This window comes from Eupeodes corollae, chromosome 2, assembly GCF_945859685.1.
Source record: "Eupeodes corollae chromosome 2, idEupCoro1.1, whole genome shotgun sequence".
Lineage (NCBI taxonomy): Eukaryota > Metazoa > Arthropoda > Insecta > Diptera > Syrphidae > Eupeodes > Eupeodes corollae.
Window position 1 is genome coordinate 134,827,926 of NC_079148.1, and position 13,065 is coordinate 134,840,990.

Below are 13,065 nucleotides of genomic sequence, written 5' to 3' on the forward strand. Positions count from 1 at the left end.
CGTAAGGGACTGATTCTGGTTTAATTGAGCTTAGGAGAAAGCCTCAAGATTCATGTGGTATCATAATGGGCCATTAAACTGGCCTAAGTGTGTTCTATTCTATCACAGACATCCACTTTAACTTACCTAACCTGTTTTTCGTCATAGTTTTCACAAATTAATTGTAGTTGTAATGAAACACAATTTTTAACTTTACTTTTAAAAATATCTATATTATTATTTCAGTTAACTTAAAACTATTAAGAATTTTCAGAAACTAAGAGAGATAATAAATGTGTTAAGAGATATGTTGTGCTGAAACTAAGCCTTAAAAATCAAAGGTCACACTTTTAAAAACCTGATGAGATAGAAAAATTTTAAGGTGAGATTCGAATTCAAGACACCTGAATCCTGTTAACAAGTATTTTGACAGAGAAAAAAAATAATTTTATGGGCTATTGGTATTTTTATCTAGTGTAAAGGTTTTGACATATTTGGATTAAATTGATGTAAAGATTTTAAGACCTTTGAATTGATATACAACTTGAATCCATTTATAGAATATTTCGAATACATTAAGAGCGTTTTTTTGGTATTCCATTTATAGTACAGTGAGAAAAGCCAACAAAACGATCCGCAGTAGCCAAATTTTGTATTTAAAAATTGGTACAACTGAAAGAAGATCTGTCAGAGTAATAATATAAAAAAAATACACATAAATAGAAGAAAATTTTGTGAAAATCAAATGTTAAAATTAACTTAACAAAAAAAACTTACTTAAACTAATACAATGGACAATTTTCATGAAGAAATGGTAAGAAAAAATCTGGAAATTGAGATTCTATAAAAAAGTTCATTTAACAATCGCAGCTTTGACATAAAATAAAAACTTCAAGAAGGGGGTTGGTTCGTAGACTACTACATTAACATGTGATATTGAAGCTAGCTTAAAGCTAGTTTCAATTCTTTATATAACTGAATCCAGTTGAAATGAACATTATTTAACTCGGTTCTGTTCGGAGATCGGAGTCGAGTCGAGCCGAAATTTGTGAAAAAAAATCTGTGTCGAGGAGTTGGTTATACAGATAATGCACTAAGGTCTGTTCATGTTTGTGTACAACAAATATAGTTTTTTTGTTCTTATATGTTGCTGAACTATTCATTTCTTCATTGTTTAACAAAAATTAAATTATCTAACTTGCACTTCATAGGAAACATCGAAATACCATTTGCATTTTAGAAAGTGCTGTCAAATTTAATCAATTTTAAATCGTCTTCTGAAACTGAGATAAACCTTTGGTGGAAACATAGCAAAACTTAATTTTCATTTTTATTCTTGCAAAATAAGCCATTAAAAAAACTAAATATTATTAACAGTAACAGATTGATTTTTTTTTCGCCAATGGATAACACATGATTCCAAATGCACAACTACTCAACGGTATCAATCGTACCAACATTTGAGAACGAAATCCATTAAGATCCATTCGAGACTCGTATAAATGTCAAAGACCCATCAGTAGTAAGATTCTACTTTAACCTTTATCGGTAGTATTCATATTTCGGATATTGTTTTCGTTATTTGTGTAAAATCTCACTATACTATTGATAGATATTCCAACAAAACACGGGTATTGTTTATTTGGTTATTTGTTTTAATTTTATAATAAACAAACTCGTCCCATTTTTCTTAAAGCGTGTGTACAAAAACGAAACGCTTACACCAAATTCAAAATTTCATAAATTTGTATTCTTTTAAAACAAGTCTTGCAATAACTTGTTTCAAAATTTATTTTTAAAGTGATATTAAATTATGTATCCATGTGAAGGCCTATAAATAAAAGGTTCACATAGAGTAAAGATATATCTCTCCATTGATTTTTCAGAGATATTTGCTTCCAAAGGCGCTGCTAAAAAGAACACTTTCAAAAACGTACAGCCGAACGGAGAACCTGTATGACGAAGAAGAATAATTGAACTTGTATTAAGAGAAATGCTTTTCATTCGATGTTAAAACTATTTTCCAATTTATTTCGAGAAAACACAATAAATCTCTGCTTGCAACTACTAAGTTTAATCTTTAATACAGGGTCCGATAAAAAAACCTCCCGTATTTTAAGACGTTTATATTTAAAGCTATTTATAGATAAAATGGTATTCCAGGTATAGACAGATAGAGGTCTACGTGCCGTTTTTAGTAATCATAATGGCGTGGCACGGTGAGCATCACGCATTTGTCGTAGAGGAATATATCCGTAATGGTGGTTCTGCGAATACTACTCAGAAGACACTTCGCATTCGATTTAAACTTGGACGACATGATCCTGTTCGGGATGGAACAAAATTTAAGTTTGGTTATCAAACTTTAGAGCAACGGGTTCTGTGCTAAAGAGAAAATCGTCTGGCCGACATTTAACCACAACAACGCCGGATAATGTGGCACGTGTAAGTGTTTCTATCCAGCAATCTCCGAAGCGTTCAGCACTTAAACATGCAGCTGTCCTTTGATTTTCTGATAGGAGTGTAAGACGAATTTTGCACACATATCTTCATATGCATTCCTGCAAAATAATGATCGCACAAGAATTAAATGAGAGAGATTTTGAAACTTGCAGGGCTGTTTTTGAAGACATTCTTTAAAACATTCCCGTTGATTCTGTTTTAATTTCGTCTGAGGAGGCCCATTTCCATTTATCGGGTACTGTAAATAAACAAAATTTCCGATACTGGGCAACAGAAAACCCTCAAGAAATTCATCAACTACCACTTCACAACCCTTATGTGACAGTTTGAAGTGCTGTTGCTAAATTCGTTGCGTTAGGTTCGTATTTTTTCGAAGAAAATGGGCAAAAAGTTACAGTTAAAGCGGATCGCTACCTATCACATAATGGAGACCTTCATCCAATCAAACTTAAATTAGTTTTCTAGGAACCACAAAGAAGTCTGGTTCCAACAAGATGGAGCCACAGCACACACTTCACAGCGTTCACTAACCATTTTGAGAGAGATGTTTCCAGGGCATTTTCTTTCTTTACGAGACATTACGTGGCTACCAAGGTCCCCCGATTATCACCTTCTGATTTTTTTCTTTGGGGACATTTAAATGCCGAAGTCTAAACTCATCACCCAACATCTTTCGAAGCACTGAAGGAGGCATCCATTACACCACAAACGGCTCGACGAGCAATGGAAAACTTCCAGGAAAGGCTTCGTAAATGTATTAGTAATAGAGTACAATATTTAACAGATATAATGTTTAAAACTAAGTTATTATTTTACTTAATGTAAAATGGCATAGTATTTAATTTTAAAAAAATTCAATAAAAATTTTCTGTTAAATTGTTTTTCAACACGGTTTGTGTACCATTCAGGTCTAAAAATGAGCAAAACCCTGAAAATATTAGATGCATCTGAAGAGCTGTTTTCTAAAGTGCTTTGGGTTTTTGGTGTGCATGGCATGAAGAATGAGTTCGGCAGAAGTTCAAGTTTAAGCCTTGCCTTCCAGTTTTTTTTTCACCGGCAGTTCTTCTTGCGAGAAATGAACAGTTAGTTACTTCAAGAGTAATTCTTATCGCACTCAATTTTTCTCAAACTATCTAAGACCTGTATTTGGCGAATAATTGTTGGCCCGTTCATTTCTACAGTTCTTGGTTATCCACGAGCTGTTTTTATACCATACAATTAAAATGCCTCCTAATACCGATAATATGTGCAAGAGCTGCAACGACGAAGAAGAGCAAGAAGACACTGTCCAGTACTTTTTCACACTTGAAATAAACTCTATGGAAGATACTTCTTCACAAATCTTAAAGAACTCTAAGTCATTCCAGAAAACATCCCATTAAGCTTAATTTTAAGCCTCTAAAAGACTGCAACAAGACAATCCATAGACATCATAGGTTTTAATTATTAACTTTCCATAGAAAGTTATTGTAATGGGTCCGATTTGTCGAATTGAAATTTTTTACGTTTCTGGACGTTTCAAGGTCCCCAGAGCTGAATTAAAAGGTTTTTGAAAAGATGTCTGTGCGTGCGTGTGTACATTAGCGACATTTTTTAGTCGTCCATAGCTGAAGAACCAGAAGAGATATCGACTTCAAATAAATTTTGTTATAAAGATAATAATGCAGAAAGATGCAGAAAGGGCTCTCACGAAAATAACGTGTAACCATAGCAGTTTAGAAAATAGGTGAAAACTGTGGTTAACCCTTAATACCTCACGAACCAATAAGGCTAGACACTTGAATTAAATTTGATGTCATATATTGTAACGTGATACCAAACCAATATACTTTTGGAAAAAATTCAATTAACGGTTTTTTATAAATCAAAAATACAAAAAAAAATTGTCACCTCGCGCAATGAAAAATAACGTTTTTAACATCTTGTAAAATCTTGGTAAAAAATAAACTGACAGTTTTTTTTTTTGTAAAAAATAAAACCCTAAAAAACATTACTCAAAAAGAATAATTATTACATGACTTTTTAAAAATTTAATTCTGACACAAATATCTTTTCAAAAACTTGAGATTATGGCTTCAAACTTATTTTATCTTATAAGAAATATTGTTTTTAACATTCTGAAAAATTTTGTGAAAAACAGTTTTTTTTACAAAAAATTAAAAACCTAAAAATAAAATTAACAAAAGTTGGTAAAAAAAGATTTTCGCCTTAAATATCTTTTCAAAACTTAGAGATATTGGCTTCAAGTAAAAATTATGTTATAAGAAAGATTGTTTTCAATATTCAGATCAGTTTTGAGAAAAATCAAACTGTCAGTTTTTTAATAAAAAATAAAAACCTAAAAAAACAATTCTAAAACTTGGTAAAAATTTACTTTTGACACAAATTGCTTTTCAAAAATTAAATATGTTGGCTTCAAACTATTTCTTTATATGAATAATATCTTTGGTAATTTTAAATTTTTTAAGAATAATTCAACTGACAACTTTTTTAACCCAACACGAAAACCTACAAACTTTTAAGAAAAACACTGCTTAGAAATACAAAAACTTTATAGCCCTTAGCAGTTCAACACCTTGCAAAACAACAACAAAAAACAATATCCAGCTGAATGGTCTTTTACATCTTCCATAGAAATAAAAATCCAGCCCTGGAAATTTATTCAGCAAAGCAAATGACAGGAATCTTATGTACACTATACAAGTATACAAAAATATCATGTCAACGACATAACACACGTTCGCTCGTTCGTTTCTGCTTCGAAATCCCAAATGGAGGTGGAACATGAAATTGAATCTTTAAAGAGACATGCGAAGCAGCATCAGCAGAACATTGAACATAGCATCAGCACCACCAGCCAACTTCTAGTTCCTTTCCCGATCCCGATCCCGACCATTGCATCGTCAGAAAAGTAGCAAATATTCACGTTAAATATTGGTGCAACCTTCACCTATCCGAGTATGTAGGAATCTCCATCCACCATCTCCCGTTCACCATGTTTTTGGGATTCTTGTCAAATCTGTCTGTCTGGTTTTGTCTCCTCGACTCCCAAGTCTCAACTCCGGATGACATGTTTTAGTAGTTTCTCTTGCTATAATAACAATCTGAATTTATACACACCCCAATGACAAGGAATTCAACATTCAATTCAACTCCTTTCGTCTCCATGTCTTCAGTCTTGAGATGTGTACACCTCCTCATATGTGTCCTCTATTTATATATGTTCCTATATATGTATGTATTAATCTATTGCACGCTCCTTTGGAATCCTTTTATAAGGATGACAGAGTTCGTCCCAAAAGTGTTTCAAAATACGAAGCAGCAAAAACACGAACCAATGAATAACGAAAAAAACAAGTTTAAAAAAAGGATATAATAAAGAAAATATAAGAAAATAACCAACCATTGCCAATGGAAGGAAATTCCGATTATATTTGGATTGATTTGGGTAATTTATCCAAATCGATTAGAATCTATGTTCTAGCTTAAGGATGCAAAATAATGAGGGTATTTGAGCAAAAGGATGTCGAGAATGCAGAGAGATAGATATAGAAAAGTAGATACTTTTATGTGCTTCTTCTAAAGAGATTCATACATATATGGTGTGTTGGAATGTTAAGATGTTGAGATGGCGATGTCGATGTCGATGGCGTTGGCGACGAACGATGAGAATGACGATGGCTTCTTCCACACCAGGAAGTGGTTTGATATGCTTTGGTTTTGGTTTTGGTTCTAGGTTTTAGGTAAGATAGAACGATGACTGTCATTATCGACTCCTCCTATGGCCGTCATTTATTTTCCGAGAGCAGTTTCTGCAAATCCTCTTATCAGAGATTTCGAATTCCGAAGAAATCAAATACTATGTATACAAAAACCGGGTCCATTCATTTCATATTGTGGAAATAGCACAAAAAGCACAAAGACGATACGAAGAACAGTGAACAACGAAAGATACAACACATAGATAATTGAGAGAAATTATTGTGCCGCAGGACGAACCCCAAAAAGAAACCAACAGCAGGACACTCAACATCACTGGAACATCAACATAATATAGCATAGGAATCCATGGACTTGGACATCCATGGCATGGCATGCAAAAGGAAAAATGGCATACTAAATTTTGGTGTGCTTTTAAGGAGACACGTGCTTAATTTGGATAATTAGCTGTGGTAAGCTTGTGGTTATTCAGACTTTCGCACAAAGTGCCAGTTTTCTCTGATGCTAAATACAAATATAAAATGAGATTTTGTTGAGGGTTTATTTTTGGAGCTTTTACCTCGATATTTAGGTAGGGTATAGATACTGTAGTGTAGTCGAGAGGTACCTTCATATTATAGAAGATAGATATAGATAAACGAGGGTGTGGCTGCTACTTTGATATAAGTATAAAATGTGGGGTCTTTAAGTGTGGTGTGGTTGTGGTAGATACAAGATAGGTATTGTAGTAAACGTTTCGTTATCTGGAATTTTTGGAGATTTATTTTATCGCAATGTTTTTGCAATTTAGCACGTTGTTGGCTGGAGTGTATAATGTTTAGTTTTTCTACTTATACTGTGCCCTCAAGCAATGACAGTTTTTGTTCTTTTTTGTTTTTTGATGATATAAAGAAAACTTAGTTTTATGTGTATAAATCTTTGATATGGGAAAAACTTTTATATGGATGTAAGCCTTTTAGCTATAGTTATAATAATAATATATTGTTCTGCTTACACGAACTTCTATTAATTTTTTTAGAAGAGGTTTATCAAAAATTCTGGTTTTTTGCTGTCATTGTCAAAAACGAAGGAATTATCTTAAACTTTTTTATCAGGATTTCTAAGAACAATCTTAACTTTTACCATACCAATAAATCTTATTGAATGTTTTTGGTTTTCAACTGAAAGTTATTGTATGTATGGTTGATCTGATCTGGGAAATGTCTAAATTTGACACTTGTCAAAATTTTAAGAAATCTTGAATTTAAATCCGGTAACTTTAAATGAATTGTAATTTGCAGATAATAGGATCAAGTTATAATATAAAATACTTGAAATACTTTGGTTGCCTCTAAGTATTTACATACATTTAAGCATCTTTTTCCTTCTGAAAGAAATTTTTAGTTCAAAATTTTAAATTTTGAAATAATAAACATTTTTTTTTTTAAAGAAAACTAACTAAGTTTTTATTTAATTTTTTTTTATAATTATTTTTTTTTATTAGGAAACGTAAAATTAATATATCCTTCATAGCATGTCTTATTTTTCAAAAACAAAAACGAAATGCTTAAATAAATGTTTAAAGGTCCATTAACTAAATTTTTAAAGCAGCATTTTAAAGTTACTAAGTAAATTGGTACTTGAATTCTGGTATAATTAATTTGTCTTCGAATATTTTCGTTAAATTATTTCAATTCTTGTTGTACTCAAACGAAAAATAATTTAAGTTTAAAATAAATTGACATTTTTTAAAGAATTAAATAGAAAATAAAAAAATTAAATCTGATTTTGGTACTGAGAAATTTGAATTTAAGACCGAAGAAATTGTTCCAATACTTGAACTTATAACAACAAGTTCACTGTTTTGAAATTAAAAAAAAAACTGAACAAAATAGATTCCTAAAATATATTTCTGTAAAAAAGTAGTGAATTCAAGTTACTTCTCTTACCTTAGTTCTTTTTTTTGGTGGTTAAGTTAGTAGTTATCTGAAAATAAAAAGGAAGAACACAATTATTATTAAGTTTTTAAAAAGTCTTAAAATTAAAACAAAAACAAATATTTTCTTATTCATATTTTGTAGGAAGAAATTTCTGCCAACATAAAGTGTAATAAAGAAGAAGCGTTTAAAAGAGAAACAAATCCATGGTTTTAAAACATTCTTTATTGGTGCTCTGCTTTGGTTAGCCTTAGCCTGATAGTATAGAGCCTTTACCGTTCCCCAATAAAGAGGCTTTCTAAAATTGACAAAACTTTTCAAATCGAACTAGTAGTTTCCGAGATTAGGGTATTCAAACATACAAATAAACAAGAAAAACAAACTCTTAAGCTTTAAGTTTGAAAAGTTTACTTACTTAAGGTGGGGTGGCGCTACAGTCCTGTGTGAACTAGGGCCTCACCCAACAAACTTCTCCATCTAGCTCGGTCCCTAGCAAGATGTCTCCAATTTCGCGCTCCAAGTTGTGTGAGGTCATTTTCCACTTGTGCACGCCACCTGATCCGCGGTCTTTCTCTACTGCGCTGTCCTGTGGGTGTGGATTGGAAGACTTTCCGGGCCGGAGCATTGGTTTCCATGCGCTCCGTTGGACTTTTACCCTTCTGGCTAAGTCTACGTCGCTGTACAGCCCGTATAGCTCGTCGTTCCATCTTCTCCTCCACTCCCCTTCGATGCATACGGGACCGTAAATCACACGAAGAACTTTTCTCTCGAACCGACCCAAGGTGCTTTCATCCGCTTTTGTCATAGTCCATAGCAGGACGGGGTTGATAAAGGTCTTATATAGCGACATTTTGGTCCCTCGAAAGAGAATTTCGCTACTCAATTGCTTTCTTAGCCCAAAGTAACAGCGGTTACCAAGAATTATTCTTCGTTTGATCTCAGCGCTGGTGCTATTTTCTGCGTTTACAACGGAGCCTAGGTAGCCAATGTATTTAACTATCTGAAAGTTACGTCTGTCGATGGTGACGTTTATGTGTGTTATAAGTACTGCATGTACTTGGTGTTGCTCTCTATAACCATAAACCCATTTTTGCCGCTTCTGCCTCAATACTTACAAAAGCCCTATTAACGTCACGCTGAGTTCTTACGATTATGTCAATGTCATCAGCATATGCTAGTAATTGGACAGACTTTTGAAAGATAGTGCCTCTAGTGTTGACGTGTGAGCTCTGCACTATTCTTTTAAAGACGATGTTAAAAAAAATCGGATGACAGCTCATCACCTTGTCTAAAACCTTTTTTCACATTGAAAGGTTCTGTTAAGTTGCTTCCAACCTTTATGGAACAGCGTGAGTTCTCCATGGTCATCCTGCACAAACCGAAGAGTTTAGCAGGGATGACAAAATTAGACATGGCTCTATACAGCTCGTCCCTGTAGATGCTGTCATATGCGGCCTTGAAATCGATGAAAATATGGTCTGTGTCGATTTTGTGTTCTTGGGTTTTTTTCCAGGATCTGCCGTAATGTGAATATTTGATCAACTGTGTGGACTTTCCTGCTCTAAAACCACACTGATAACGACTTTCAGATTGTTGACGAAGGGCTTCAGACGTTCACACATTACGGCAGAGAAGATTTTATAGGCGATGTTAAGTAGACTGATTCCTCTATAGTTGGTGCAGTTTAGAGGGTCTCCGTTTTTCAGGATCGGGCAAACAATACTGAGGTTCTAGTCATGGGGAATGCTTTCTTCCGACCATATCTTACAGATAAGTTGGAGCCAACATATCTCCAGCTGCTTTAAAGAGCTCGGCATTCAAGCCATCCGCTCCAGCGGCTTTATTAGACTTCAACTTAGATATGGCAATCTTTACTTCGTCTAAGTCGGAAAGACAGGATTGTTGGCTTTCGTCGTCTATGTTGAATGGATCATCCTGCCTGAGAAGTGATCCTTCCATATCCTCAGCATTGACTGCGGTTCCACTATGATGTTTCCACTTTCGTCTTTTCCGCCTTCGGTTCTAGGATTTTGTACCTGTGAATTTCGTTTCACCTGTTCATAAAACTTTTGAACTTTATTCCTGCTTTTAAACCTCTCAACATCTTCGACGGCACGCTTCTCATGCCCTCTCTTTTTATTTCTCAGAAGTCGGTGTTCCTCTCGCCTCTTCTGCTCATAGAGCTTATGAGCAGCTCTCGTCCTTTTATGCAGCGCCACTTTGCGTGGCTGTTGTTTGGCTGCATTTGCCTGCCGACATTCCTCATCAAACCAGGGGTTCCTTGTTGGTGGCTGTTTCAAACCCAGCACATCAGAGGTGGCTTCTCTAATTGCATCTTGGCAATACATTGTGTTGGCGGCAGAGAACTTCGAGAGAGGTTACTTGTAACTCGGTTGGAAAAGGATTTGGCGATCTCTTGCGATTGCAGCCGTTCGACGTTGTACCTTCTCCCAGCACCTCCCTGTTTTGCCTTGGGTCTTGAAACCCGAAGTGCTACCTTGGCTACAGCGAGGTAGTGGTCCGAGTCGGTGTTAGCTCCTCGGAAAGTTCGTACATCCATGATGCTGGAAGCGTGTCTGTTGTCGATCGCAATATGGTCAATCTGGTTGACGGTAGATTGATCTGGAGAAGTGCAAGTTCCTTTGCAGATGTTGAGGTGTGGAAAACACGTACTGGTTACCATGACGTTTCGCCCCGCACCAAAATCTATGAGCCTGAATCCGTTGTCGGAAGTGTTGTCATGCAGGCTGTTTTTCCCGATTATTTCACTAAAGATGTCTTCCCTTTCTAGCTTCTCATTAAAATCGAGCAGGACTATTTTAATATCTTAGCTAGGACACTGCTCAAATGTTTTGTCTAGGAGCTCGAAGAACATATCTTTGGTGTTGTCGTCTTTCTCTTCTGTGGGGGCGTGCGCGCATATCAGGCTAATGTTACCGAATTTAGCCTTGATGCGTATGGTCATGAGGCACTCATTGATGCACCTATAGCTCAAGACGTTTTGCCTAAGTCTGGCTCCAATGACGAAGCCGCATCCAAATAAACGCTGTTGGTTTTCGTGGTCTCCATAGTAAATATCGCAGTTTTTCATCCTCTTTTTGCCCGGCCCATCCCATCGTATTTCCTGGATTTGATAACACAAATATGTAGGTTCCACGGTTTTTCTACACATGAACATGCTTCCTATGAAAAAAACATGGATTTTCTAAACCTAAACCACAAATCGAATTTGCTTGGCTTTCAGACGTATTAATAGACATGGCAAGAGGTAAACAAATTTTAAACTGTAACCATCTGAAGGATATGGTAGAATCCAATAAAAATTCTTGCTTCAAGAACAGTGCCGATGATCTTTTTGATGACCGAACGTGAACCATTGCATAATTAAGGTGGATTCAAATTATGCTGGAGAATAATAGTTGAGCCAATCTTTAAACAAAGATTATGTGGTGGCATTCCAGTAATTTAAAAATTCAATTGGATTTGATTGTACATTTTTGTTGGGATCATTAAAATTCTATTTGAATAAATATTGTAGTAAGGATTCCAAATCACACAACAGTATTCTAAGTTTGATCTAATATAGGAGTTTAATAGAGATTTAAGGGCAAAAGGGTCCTTGGAGTCTTTTGAATTACGTAAAATTACATTTAGCTACAATATATTTTATATGCTTGCTAAAGTTTAGTTTTGAATCAAACAATACACCAAGGTCCTTTTTCTCCAAAACTCTTTTAAGAACAAAGTTATTAACTTTATAATCAAAAGAAATTTTCGAAAAATTTGGGACAAAAGGAAATTTTTTACATTGATTATCGTTCAAGAATAATTGATTAGTTGTACCCCAATTTGTTAAATTTTGGAGATCATTTTGAAAAGAATACAATCATTTAAAGAATGTATGGATCTGAAGAATTTTAAATCATCTGCAAATAAAAGTGTACTAGAATTTAAGAAGATATTAGCCAGGTCGTTGATGAATATTAAAAAAAGAAGGGGACCAAGATGGCTTCCTTGCGAGGTAACAATAATTGGACTAGAGAGCACTTGATCAATACAAACGAATTGTACACGACCCCCTAGATATGACTCGAACCATTTCAACACATTTGAGTGAAAACCAAATTGTTTCAGTTTTTCAATCCAAACAGTATTTCTAGCTTATATGAATCGTTTGGAAATTTGACATAACGCTGTCTATTGAATATTTCTAAATGCAATCCAATCGGTTTTGTCAGATGCGCAAAAAAAAAAACAATATGTTTGATGAATTATTTAAAAGATTTCCGGTGGTTCACTATGGCGTATGTGGAATGTTTTTTTTTTCTAAATTTGTACATTATTTTTGTATCATTTTTCTTATCCAAATTGTGTTCTTGGAAGAGTACTCAAACCAGAACTGTATTTCAAATAAAATATCAAAAAATATAGCTTTTTTCTGGAAAATATATCCAATTAAAATAAACAAGTCCGTCAGAACTACAAAACGAGGTAGAATCTAGACCATTTCTTAAGCTTAGCTGTATTTGGCATTTTTTGATAATGGTGACTTGTAGGATACATTTTATGTAGAGTACAAAGAAAACCGAAACAATATTAAATTTGTATTCTTAGAAAACTTAAATACCTATAAAGAAGCTTTGTCGAAGATACAAAATTTAAATCAATAAGAATCCTCTGTTCCATATTTTTAATGATTTGTTTTGATATGTAAACATGAAGAGTTACTTTTCTATGACACAACATAAATTATACGAAATTCTTTTCAAAAATATCTAATCTTCCATAAAATGGACCAATTAGTATTTTGCCAAATTGTATAACTTCAAAAAAAAACAAACATTATGCTTTTCATCATCATCACGGTATCAGAAAGAGCATTAATATATTACTATGCCAATTTGTTACTATGTCATGCATGAAATTAGTTACTATGGTCACAAAAATTACACACACATACTAATATTACATATACTCGTATAAAGCA

At 34.1% G+C, this 13,065-nt stretch overlaps 1 protein-coding gene across 2 annotated transcripts in view; it reads right to left on the bottom strand.

Annotated features, from left to right (window-relative positions):
• The window catches only part of LOC129946318 (uncharacterized), a 246,616-nt gene that overhangs the window by 114,493 nt on the left and 119,058 nt on the right, over positions 1–13,065 (bottom strand). For both annotated transcript variants that reach the window (XM_056056453.1, XM_056056452.1), the window contains exon 2: positions 8,091–8,127. The gene's annotated coding sequence lies outside the window, so the exon portion shown is untranslated. The remainder of the gene's footprint in view (positions 1–8,090; positions 8,128–13,065) is intronic.